Below are 10894 nucleotides of genomic sequence, written 5' to 3' on the forward strand. Positions count from 1 at the left end.
AGTTCTTTCTCTCGATGTGGATAGCATTTCCCATCACGAATCTTTTGGAATTATCTTGGATCATTGTGTTGCTGAGAAGCACTAAGTCAATCACAGTTGATCATTGCACAATGTTGCTGTCACTGTGTACAATGTTCTCCTGGTTCTTCTCATTTCACTCTGCATCAGTTCATATAAGTCTTTCCAGGTTTTTCTGAAGTCTGCCTGCTTCTCATTTCTTATAGCACAACAGTATTCCATTACATTCATATACCACAATTTGTTCAGCCATCCCCCAATAGATAAGCATTCCTTCAGTTTCCCAAGGGTAGTTTTCAAAGGAAGAAATCCAAGCTATTAACAGCCATATAAAAAAAGTTCCAAATAAAAAATAATTAGAGAAATGGAAATTAAAGAAACTCTGAGGTTCCACCCTATACCCAGCGAATTGGCAGCATTGAAAAAAATAACAAATGCTGGAGAGGCTGTGGGAAAATAGATGCAGCATTATACTGTTAATGTAGCTGTGAATTGCTCTAGTCATTCTGGAAGGTAATTTGGAACTATGCTCAAAAGTCAATAAACTTTGAGCCAGAGATACTATCAGTGTTGTTGTTCAGGCATTCAGTCATGTCCAACTCTTTGTGACCCCATGGACCATAGCACAACAGGCCCTTCTATCCTCCACTATCTCCTGAAGTCTGTCCAAGCTCATGTTTGATGATTCTATGATGCTCTCTCTCCATCTCATCCCCTACCATTCCCTTCTCCTTTTGCCTTCAATCTTTCCCAAAGTCCCAACAAGTCCCGTCTTCTCATTACATGGCCAAAGTACTTAAGCTTTGGCTTCAGCATTTGTTCTTCCAATGAATAGTCTGAATTGATTTCTTTAAGTCTTGACTGATTCGATTTCCTTGCTGTCCAAAAGACTCTCAAAAGTCTTCTCCAGCACCATAATTCAAAGTGTTAATTTTGTGGCACTCAGCTTTCCTTATAGTCCAATTCTCACAGCCATATATTACTACTGGAAAAACCATAGCTTTGACTATACAGACCTTTGTTAGCAAGGTGACATTTCTGCTTTCTACTATACTGTCCAGATTTGCCATAGATTTCCTTCCAAGGAGCAAGCATCTTTTAATTTCATGGTTGCAGTCACCATCTACAATGATCTTTGAGCCCAAGAATATAAAATCTGACACTGCTTCCATTTCTTCTCCCTCTATTTGCCAGGAAATGATGGGACCAGTTTTCATGACCTTAGTTTTTTTTTTTAATGTTAAGCTTCAAGCCAGCTTTTACACTCTTTTCTTTCACCCTCTTCAAGTGGGTAAAACTATCATTATACCCCACCTCAAAGAAAGAGGAACAAGACCCATATGTACATGTATGTTTACAGCAAATATTTTTGTAGGGGCAAAAAACTAGAAACAAAGGGGGTACCCCACATCTGGGGAATGGCTAAAAACTTATTGTGTGTGAATGTAACGGAATAATATTGGGCAATAAGAAATGATGAAGTGGATAGTTTCAGTGACATTTGGGAAGATGTGTATGAACTGCCACAGAGTGAAGTGAGTAGAACTAGAAAGATAATTTTTACAACAATAACACTGTAAAAACTTTTAAAAAAAACTTTGAAAGATTTAAGAACTCTGATTAATACAATGACCAACCATGAATCAATGATGAAACATGCTACCCATTTCCTAAAAGAGAGGTGATGGACTCAGGGTTTAGAACAAAACATATTTTTTTAGACATGGACAATACATGAATTTTATTTGACTATGACTATTTTAAGAGCTTTTTCTTTGAATGAAGATGTGGAGGTGGGAAGGAGAAAAAAATAGACATGTTAATTAAAAATATAAAATTTAGTTAACATATCTATAACAAGAAATTGGAAAATAAGAGGATGTCCAATCAATTGGGGAATGTCTTGAGAACTTTGATCAATACAACAGCGATCAACCGTTATTTTAGAGGACCAATAATAAAAATGTTATCTGCATGATAGGATCAATGTACAGAATGAGGACTACATTTTTTGAACATGGCCAATGTGGCAGTTTGTCTTCCTTGACATAAAGCTTCTTGTTTGTTATAAAGTTTTTTTTTTTCCAATGAGAGGGAGGTGAGAGGGAGAAAAAATAGATTTTTGGTAATTGAAAAAAATTTTTTTTAAATCACACTTTAGCTCTGCCAGCTCTGTACCTGGCCCAAGACTAGATTTGATCTGCCACAGCCAAATTAACCAAATCATCCTCAATTCCTGATACTCATTCACTCATCTTCAATGAGGAGTTAATAATTCAAAAGAGTCCCAGGCTGAGATACTCTCAACCCCACCTCCCCAAATCGGGTAATAATTCATTTATCCACATTCTCCATTGGAAGATTCAATCAGTTTCGATAAAATAGTAATCCCTTTAGTCTTATCAAGTCGATCCTACCCTTCATGATGAACCCTTTATATATATCTATCTATCTATATCTATATATCTATATATCTATATCTATATCTATATCTATATCTATCTATCTATCTATCTATCTATCTATCTATCTATCTATCTATCTATCTATATATATATGTTGCAAGAATGCCTGAGACTGACAGTCCTTCCCTCCTTTTCTACTGACCTCACCCACTTTCAAGGGGCTGAGGAACCAATCCAAGGTCAAATGTGGTGATAGAAAAGGAATTTTAATGATGTGCTTGCACACATTGCTTGCATGGATTGCCAGGAGGAAAAACCAGGAGGCAGAGGTATGTTTCAGGGACTTGCTGGAAGTGAGGGAAGCCACAAGCCAGTAGCACTGAGTGGAGTGGAAGGCAAATGGCTGATATGTGTGGCAGCAACAGTAGTGAACAGGGTGGTGCCCAAGACCAGGAACTAGGATAAAGCTTACCTCAATGCCCCTGAACCCACAAGGCACTCAAGCTTTGTCGTTGTTGAGTTGTGTCCAACTCTTTGTGACCTCATTTGGAGTTTTCTTGGCAAAGACACAGAAGTAGTTTGCCATTTCCTTCTCTAGATCATTTTACAGATGAGGAAACTGAGGCAAACCATGTTAAGTGAGTTGCCCAGGGTGACACAGCTAAGTAAGCGTTTGAGGTCAGATTTGAACTATTTTACTGACTCCGGGTCTGATAACCTACTATACCACCTAGCTTCCTCACAAGCTGAACTACTCAAGCTACACAGATTTATTTTTTTAGTGTCATTAGTCTTTTGTAGGGACTGTGATCCAAACTATAGGAATGGGAACCAAGGGGCTCAATTTGAGGAGCAATGCTACTCATAATTATTTCTTTTTTCCATTCCTTTTTGCTTTGTAAAGAAGTTTTTTTAACTTCAAATGCCTTGGTAGTTTTAGTTGTGGGAGCCATATAAACTCAAGGGATTTTTACCCCAATTCCCATTTACATTGGCTAGTTAGGTTCCCAGAGGGCTGCTGGCTACTTTTCCCTTTTAATTTCTAGAGGTATCTCTGAGGGGTTTGGGATATCTTTCAAAAGCTATTGGCTTAAGCCAGTGTGCTTGTCCCAAGTGAGAAAATAAAGCATATCGCCCAGCTCATTATAAATGCTATACGACCACCACCATCACCACCATTATCATCATCTTCATCAGTCATCAATTATAGTGTCTTTTCTATATAACTGATTGACCCAGTGTTTAGTGCCTTAATTTAACAAACCAGTATCAATTAATTTTTATAAAAGGATATTTGCTAAAAAGATATAGTAAGAACAGAAGTATAAGCACACCCTTCCAAAGTGAGGCCATCCTCACACTTCATGTTCTCTCTGCCTACACCTTGCTTGAATCTGGGACGGAAGATTGAACCTGGAAGGTGATGCCAGAGTTGGGTCAGAGACCTCTGGTCAACCTTTCTTCTGTGCATGTCACTGCTCCACAACCCCCCACATGCTTCTACTCCTCTTTCCTGGCTCCCACGATTGTCACCACTGTCACTATCCCACTATCACTGTCACCACTACCAATGCTTGCCATTTCCAACTATTTTTGCTTCAGGTGAAAAAGTCTCTAGTTACACTTTGGAGATGAATGCACACCAAAGATCTTTTTTTGAGATTTCTTCCGAAATATGCCTCACAAGCAAACTCCTGGCTGGGCCTAGCTTCCAAAGATGTTGAAAGAGAGCATCATTTAATCCTGGATTTTGAGTACTTGAGAGCTGTTTCCCTTTATCACCAGTTCTTACCACCAGAGGGAGTTTTAGTTTGTTAAAATGATTTTTCCTCCAGGTAATAATGAGGGGAGAAAGGAAATCCAGCTGCCTCTTTTTCTCTGACATGAAATAAAGGAGGAGAGAGAGAATTGTGATTAAGTTCATCATTCTCACTGCTGAATTACAAAGTCCTTTTCTTTGAGATCCAAAGTGTTCCGCAGAGGGTGGGTACAATCAGTCAGTCCATAAACATTTATTAAACATCTACTATGCGTTAGGCACTCGGGGTGCAAAGAAAAGGCAAAAAGAGTCTCTGCCCTTGAGGATCTCACAATCTAATGTAGGAGGCAATATGCGAACAATTTTGTACAAACAAGTTATGTGCCAGATAAATAGGAAATAATCAACAGAGGAAGGCACTAGAATTAAGAGGGATTGGGAAAGGCTTCTTGTAGAAGTTGAGATTTTAGCAGAAGAAGCCAGAAAAGCCAGGAGGAGGTAGAGATGAGGAGGGAAAGCATTCTTCCTTCCTCAAACTTAAGGACTCTGATGGGCATGGAGAAAGGAGGGAGCAGAGGAGAGGACTTAGGGTTAGGATCTTTTCAGTAAATTACAGCCGAGCAGGGCTCTCAGCTTCAGGATATCCTGGAATCACAGTTTCTGAGTTGGAAAGCACCTTAGAAGTCCCCCAGTCCTACCCCTTTATATTACAAATGAGGTGCTGAGACCCAGAGAGGTCACACAGGTAAGCGTGAGTTGTACCTGGCTCATACTCCTAGGAATAGAATAGCCTCCTTTTTGACATATATTGCTGCTGGGCTTCAGGGGAACTGCTTTCACTCACTGGACCTTGGCCAGTCCTCTTGACTTACATCTTGCCACTGGACTCTGATGACTCTGGATGAGACAGTGAGGCTGATGACTTTCTGCAGCTCTGCCTCACTTAAATCTGATTTACACACAAGTCAAGACATCACCCTCCTGATGTCATTGGTCCTCTTTGAGAACAAAGGACGAATGACAATGCTGTTTTTATCTGGACTCTTCTTCACCCTAATCAAAGTTCACAAAAGTCTGCAGACCTACCTTTCTTGTTCTTTTCAGTCTTCCTTTCTCCCTCTGTACATTGTCAATATTGTGGCTTTACTCTCTTGCCATTATGTTTCTTCCACGCTAAAAGTTAAGAGTAAATTCTGGAATACTGGGGAGCTAGATGGCGCAGTGAATAGAGTGCTAGGTCTGGAGTCAGGAAGACTCATCTCCCTGAGTTCAAATCCGGCCTCCCACACTCACTAGCTGTGTAACCCTGGGCAAGTCACTTAATCCTGTTTGCCTCAGTTTCCTCATCTGTAAAATGAGCTGGAGAAGGAAATGGCAAACAGTATCTTTGCTAAGCAAACTCCCCAAATGGAGTCACAAAGAGTTGAACACAACTGAAATGACTGAAAAACAACCATCAGGAATGCTAGATCCAGAGGGAGGGACCAAGCCGAAGCCTTAGTTTTTAAGGAGGTACATAGACTCTTTAGCCACTTGGTTCAGTTACTGAATATTGCTTGTGGTCCTGGGGTGGGAGAGGGGGAGGAGTTAGTCCAGAGAGGAGGTCAGAGGGCCCAGAAGGAGTTAGAAGTCTCCACGTGAAGGGGCAGCTAGGGAGTGCGGTGGATAGAGTGCTGGGTAAGAATTTGAATCCTGCCTTTAGGAGGACAAATTAGATTTGTTACTCTGAGTAAGTAACTTAGTCTCTCTGGGCCACAGTTTCCCCACTTGTAAACTTGGATTTGATGGCCACTGAGGTCCCTTCTGATTCCAGATTTATGATCCTATAGACTCCTAGTAGTAAAGGAGACTTACCTGCAGATAGGCTGGCAGCCCTAGAAAAACTAATAGCAGCTTCAAGTGGAATCATTTAGATGGTCTTCTGTTCTTTGAGTTTTTACGTATGTATATTATGAGTTAGGGGCAGAAAGGGGGACTATTTTTTAACTTCAGAAATAAATTAATATTGGATATGGACAAAAAAAACCCTCTAGAATTTGAACACAGGTTCTCAGACCCATCTCCATTCAGTTCTGCTAGCTATAATCTTAAAATTTTGGGGGGGGGTCTTGAAGATTTTTCACCCTCAAATAACCCTGGGAGAGATCAGAATTTAAACTCTAATAGATAACGTTTTACAGGGGATTCATTGACAGGTCCTTGAGAATAAACCTCTGTGGGGATGGGATACCGAATAAGAGTCTGGCCAAAGTGGGGCACACCAGGAGAAGTAGAAAGAGGAAGGTGGCAGGGAGGGAAGACCAAAATTGAAGTTAGTTAACTTCATAGTTCTGTCTGGAGTTATTGTTGTTCAGTTGTGTCTGATTTTTTGTGACCCCATTTGGGGTTTTCTTGGCAAGACAATGGAGTGGTTTGCCATTTCTTTCTCCAGCTCATTTTACAGATGAGGAAACTGAGGCAAACGGGGTTAAGTGACTAAACACAGCTCATCAGTGTCTGAGGCCAGATTTGAACTTAGGAAGATGAGTCTTCCTGACTCCAAGCTATACACTCTATCCACTGCACCATCTAGCTGTCCTCTGGTCTGGAGTGATCTTTGTCTTTTCTCAGTCTTCATCCTTTTTCTTCTATCTGTAGCCTTTGACACTGTCAAGTATCCTCTCCTGGATACTCTTCACTCTCTAGGTTTTTATGCCACTTCTCACTCCTGGATCTCCTCTTTCCCATCTGACTGCTCCTTCTCAGTGTCTTTGCTGGATCTTCGTTCCTGCCACCCCCACTAAGTGCTGTCATCCCCCAAGGCTTTGCTTTGTTCTTCTCCTGTCTTTCTATACTATTTTGCTTGATGATCTCATCAGCTTCCAGTTCAATTATCATCTCTATTCTGATGGTTCCCCCATCTATCTATCTATCTGTCTGTCTGTGTCTGTCTATCTATCTGTCTGTCTGTGTCTGTCTGTCTGTGTCTGTCTATCTGTGTGTCTGTGTGTCTGTCTGTCTATCTGTCTGTCTGTGTCTATCTGTCTGTCTTTCTGTCTATCTGTCTGTCTGTCTATCTGTCTGTGTCTGTCTGTCTATCTGTGTGTCTGTCTATCTGTCTGTCTGTGTCTATCTGTCTGTCTGTCTGTCTATCTGTCTGTGTCTATCTGTCTGTCTATCTGTGTGTCTGTCTATCTGCCTGTCTGTCTGTCTGTGTCTATCTGTCTGTCTGTCTGTCTATTTATCTGTGTGTCTGTCTGTCTGTGTCTGTCTATCTGTCTGTCTGTCTATCTATCTGTCTCTGTCTATCTGTTTATCTGTCTGTCTATCTGTCTGTCTGTGTCTATCTAGCTGTGTGTCTGTGTGTCTGTCTGTCTATCTGTCTGTCTCTATCTGTCTGTCTGTCTGTGTCTGTCTATCTGTCTGTCTCTGTCTGTCTATCTGTCTGTCTGTCTGTCTGTCTGTCTGTCTGTGTCTGCCTGTCTGTGTCTATCTGTCTGTCTGTCTATCTATCAGCGATCTCCCTGATCTCTCTCCTGAACCCTAGTTTTGCACCACCTTTTGGATGTTTCAAACTGATGTCTTATGGGCATCTCAAGCTCAACATGTCCAAAATAGTGCTTTCCTTTCCCTTCAAACCTTCCCTTTTTCCTAATTTGTCTGTTACTGTCAGTGACACTACTGTTCTTCCAGCCACTAAGACTCCTAACCTTAGCATCATGCTGGACTTCTTACTCACACATACCCCACATATTTAATCTGTTGTCAGGTTTTGTCATTTCTATCTTCACTATCTGTCTCCAATACATCCCTTCTCTCCCCTCAGACAGATACCACCCTAGTTCAGGCCCTCATCAGCTTTTTCTGCACTATTCTAATAATCTTCTGACCAGTCTTGCTTCATCTGTCCCCTCCCCAATCCATCTTTCATTCACCTGCCAAGATGATTTTCTGAAACCACAGGTCTGCTCATCTGACACCCTCCCTACCTCCCACCCAATAAACTTCAGTGGCTTCCTGTTACTGCCAAGATCCAATATAAAGTCCTGTGTTTGGCACTTAAAGGGATCACAGCCTGATCCTTCCTATCTTTCGGGTCTTGATACATTTTGTTCTCCTCCAAGCACTCTGATCCAATACTAGCCTTCTTTCTGTTCCTTACATATGACACTCCGTCTCCTGACTCTATGCCTGGGGTGTTCTTCCTCTACACTTTCGTCACCTGGACTCTCTGATTTCAATACTCAACTCAAATCCCACCTTCTTCTTTTGGGAGGCCTTTCTGGGTTCACCTTCCTCCCTTTTCTTCCTCTCCATTTCACTGCTGAGGTCTTCCCTCACAGACTACCTCTCATTTATACTGTAATATACATATATTCTGTATACATATACATGTATAGTTGTTCTCATATTATCTTCTTCCTTAGAATGTGAGCAACTCAAGGAATTACATTTTTCCTTTCTTTGTATCTCCAGGACTTAGCACGGTGCTTGGCACATAATAAGTTCTTGTTGAATGACTAACAAACAGCATAATCCTCAGAAGGCTGGGACTGGAAAAAGTTTGTAAGACCATAGGATATTCCTGTTACTTCCTGTGGCTGCTCCCTTTTCTGAGCAATGTTGAGGGGCTCCAGCAGGTTCCAGGCTACCCTACAAGGTTAGAAGAGCTCTGTGCCAGCCACTGAGCATTAGACTGGAACTATCTCTTGCCTCTTTTTGTATTTCCAGCCCTTAGCAGGTGCCTGGCACATAATAGGAGCTCAGTAAATATTTCCTGACTGATTGAACATCCTGAGAAGAGTTGGGGGGGGGGGGGAACTCATCGACAATTTGCTCACTCCTTTTAAAAATTTCCCTTTGAGGTTTATATCCTATCTGCCCCCTGGGGATATGTGTGAGATTACTTCCATTTGTTTATGAGACAGAGAATCATTCTACTATTTTATTTTCTCTTGGGTTTAACATGATTTTTGTGCCTGAAATGCATTCTTATTGGATTTGTGTCCTTTGTACGATGTGGTAATAGAGTATTGTGTTAGATGGGGCCTTGGTTGTGATTTGTGTAACTGATTACGGAAACAGCTTCCCTGAATCTGACAGAAGAAGAAAGGGGCTCCCTATTACACCAGGAATGGAGACAAGTGGGAAGCACAGCTCCTCTTGTTCCTTGCCAGATTCTCTCCCCAGATTTCTCTGCCTCCTCACCTTTGCCTTCCTTCCCACCCTGGGGAGACCTCCACTCTCCCTCAGTATCGGTGACTCTACCTACCCCAGAGCACCATTTCATGGGGGCCCAGCCAACATTGATTCACACCTAGAGCATCTCCCTCCCTGGATTTCACCCTCTGTTCACCAGCTGCCTGGTCCCTGCTTGGATCCTCTTCCTGACTCCTCTACTTTCCATTTCCTTTTTATGGGTCTTCTTCCTCCATTAGAAATCTTCTTGAGGGCACAGGTATGAGTTGAATGCGAAGAGATGACATCTTTTAAAAAAATAAATAAATAAAGGGGTGAGAGGGGAATGTACTGGGAGAAAATACAGTACAAAAGTCCTTTTATATTCTTATCAACATAAGTACTCCTTGAGAAAAATCTAGAACTGAGGAGGTCACCACATAGGAAGCTTTGTGGGAATTTACAGTCTCCTTTGTCCAAGTTCCCATTGTGTTATGGGGAGCGAATGGCAAATATACTTGGGAATACCAGTGGCTTTGGTCCATGTTCCACAGGCATGGGAAATTAGAGGTTTAGCTGAGCCATAAGGACTGATGGCTCAGGAGGCATTGGAACTAAGCTCTAATACAGAAGAATCTGAAATGCCCCTCCCTTGGTCCCTTTTGCACTTTTCTTGTTGCCTGAGTTAAGAATTGCTGCTAGCCCTCGGATGGGGGAGGGTCAGCGATAGCCTTATATGCCCACCCAGCCATTATGTGTCAATGAATGCATTTTGCCTATTTCTTTTGTCCCTTTTGTTTATTCTTTTTGGATCTTTTGCAAATGAGGAGTATGGGGTGTCTGGGAGGACTAGCACCTCTGGTGTGAGGGCCTGGAGAGCCCTTTGCAGGGCTACTCATCCACTTTTAGTGTCCATCTTCACCCAACTCTCCCTTGTGGCTCCAAGAAGCTGTAGCATGCCCAGTGGCCACAGCCCGGTCCAGTGGTCTTCCAGATGGGCTAAACCAGGTTGAAGGTAACCAGCAGCCCTCAGAGCTGTTGGGGAGGTAGGAGGTGTCAACCCCGAGCAGGTGAAGACTTCCCCCAATGGAATGGGTGAATGAGAACAATTTATTCCAACAATCTTGAAGGCTGATGAAGCAGATGCTGTGAAGCATATAGAGCTTGGTCAGATATTGAAGACACCAAGGTCATCCACTACATCTGGGCCTATAGCTGGTAGTCCTGACTTTTGTCTTGCCACTCTGGAAGAGAGAGTGAGGCTGATGACTTTGTGCAGCTGCCTCACTTAAATGCAATTCATTCATGAGTCAAGATGTCTCCCAATGATGTTATTGGTTCTCTTTGAAAACAAAAGATGGAACAACATTCTGAGAGGGGAGTGCCCAGGTGAGTTTGAGAGATCCATCAGCACCACTGGAGAGGTCTCACTGGCAACCAAAGCCAGTAGCTATAGCAGCCAAATCAGGAGAGGAGCCAGCGCAGTATCTGAGTATCTTGATCAATCTAAGCCAGCAGTGAATTGACCCATCAGCTGAGACACTGTGACCCACAA

This window comes from Trichosurus vulpecula, chromosome 3 (genome assembly GCF_011100635.1).
Source record: "Trichosurus vulpecula isolate mTriVul1 chromosome 3, mTriVul1.pri, whole genome shotgun sequence".
NCBI lineage: Eukaryota > Metazoa > Chordata > Mammalia > Diprotodontia > Phalangeridae > Trichosurus > Trichosurus vulpecula.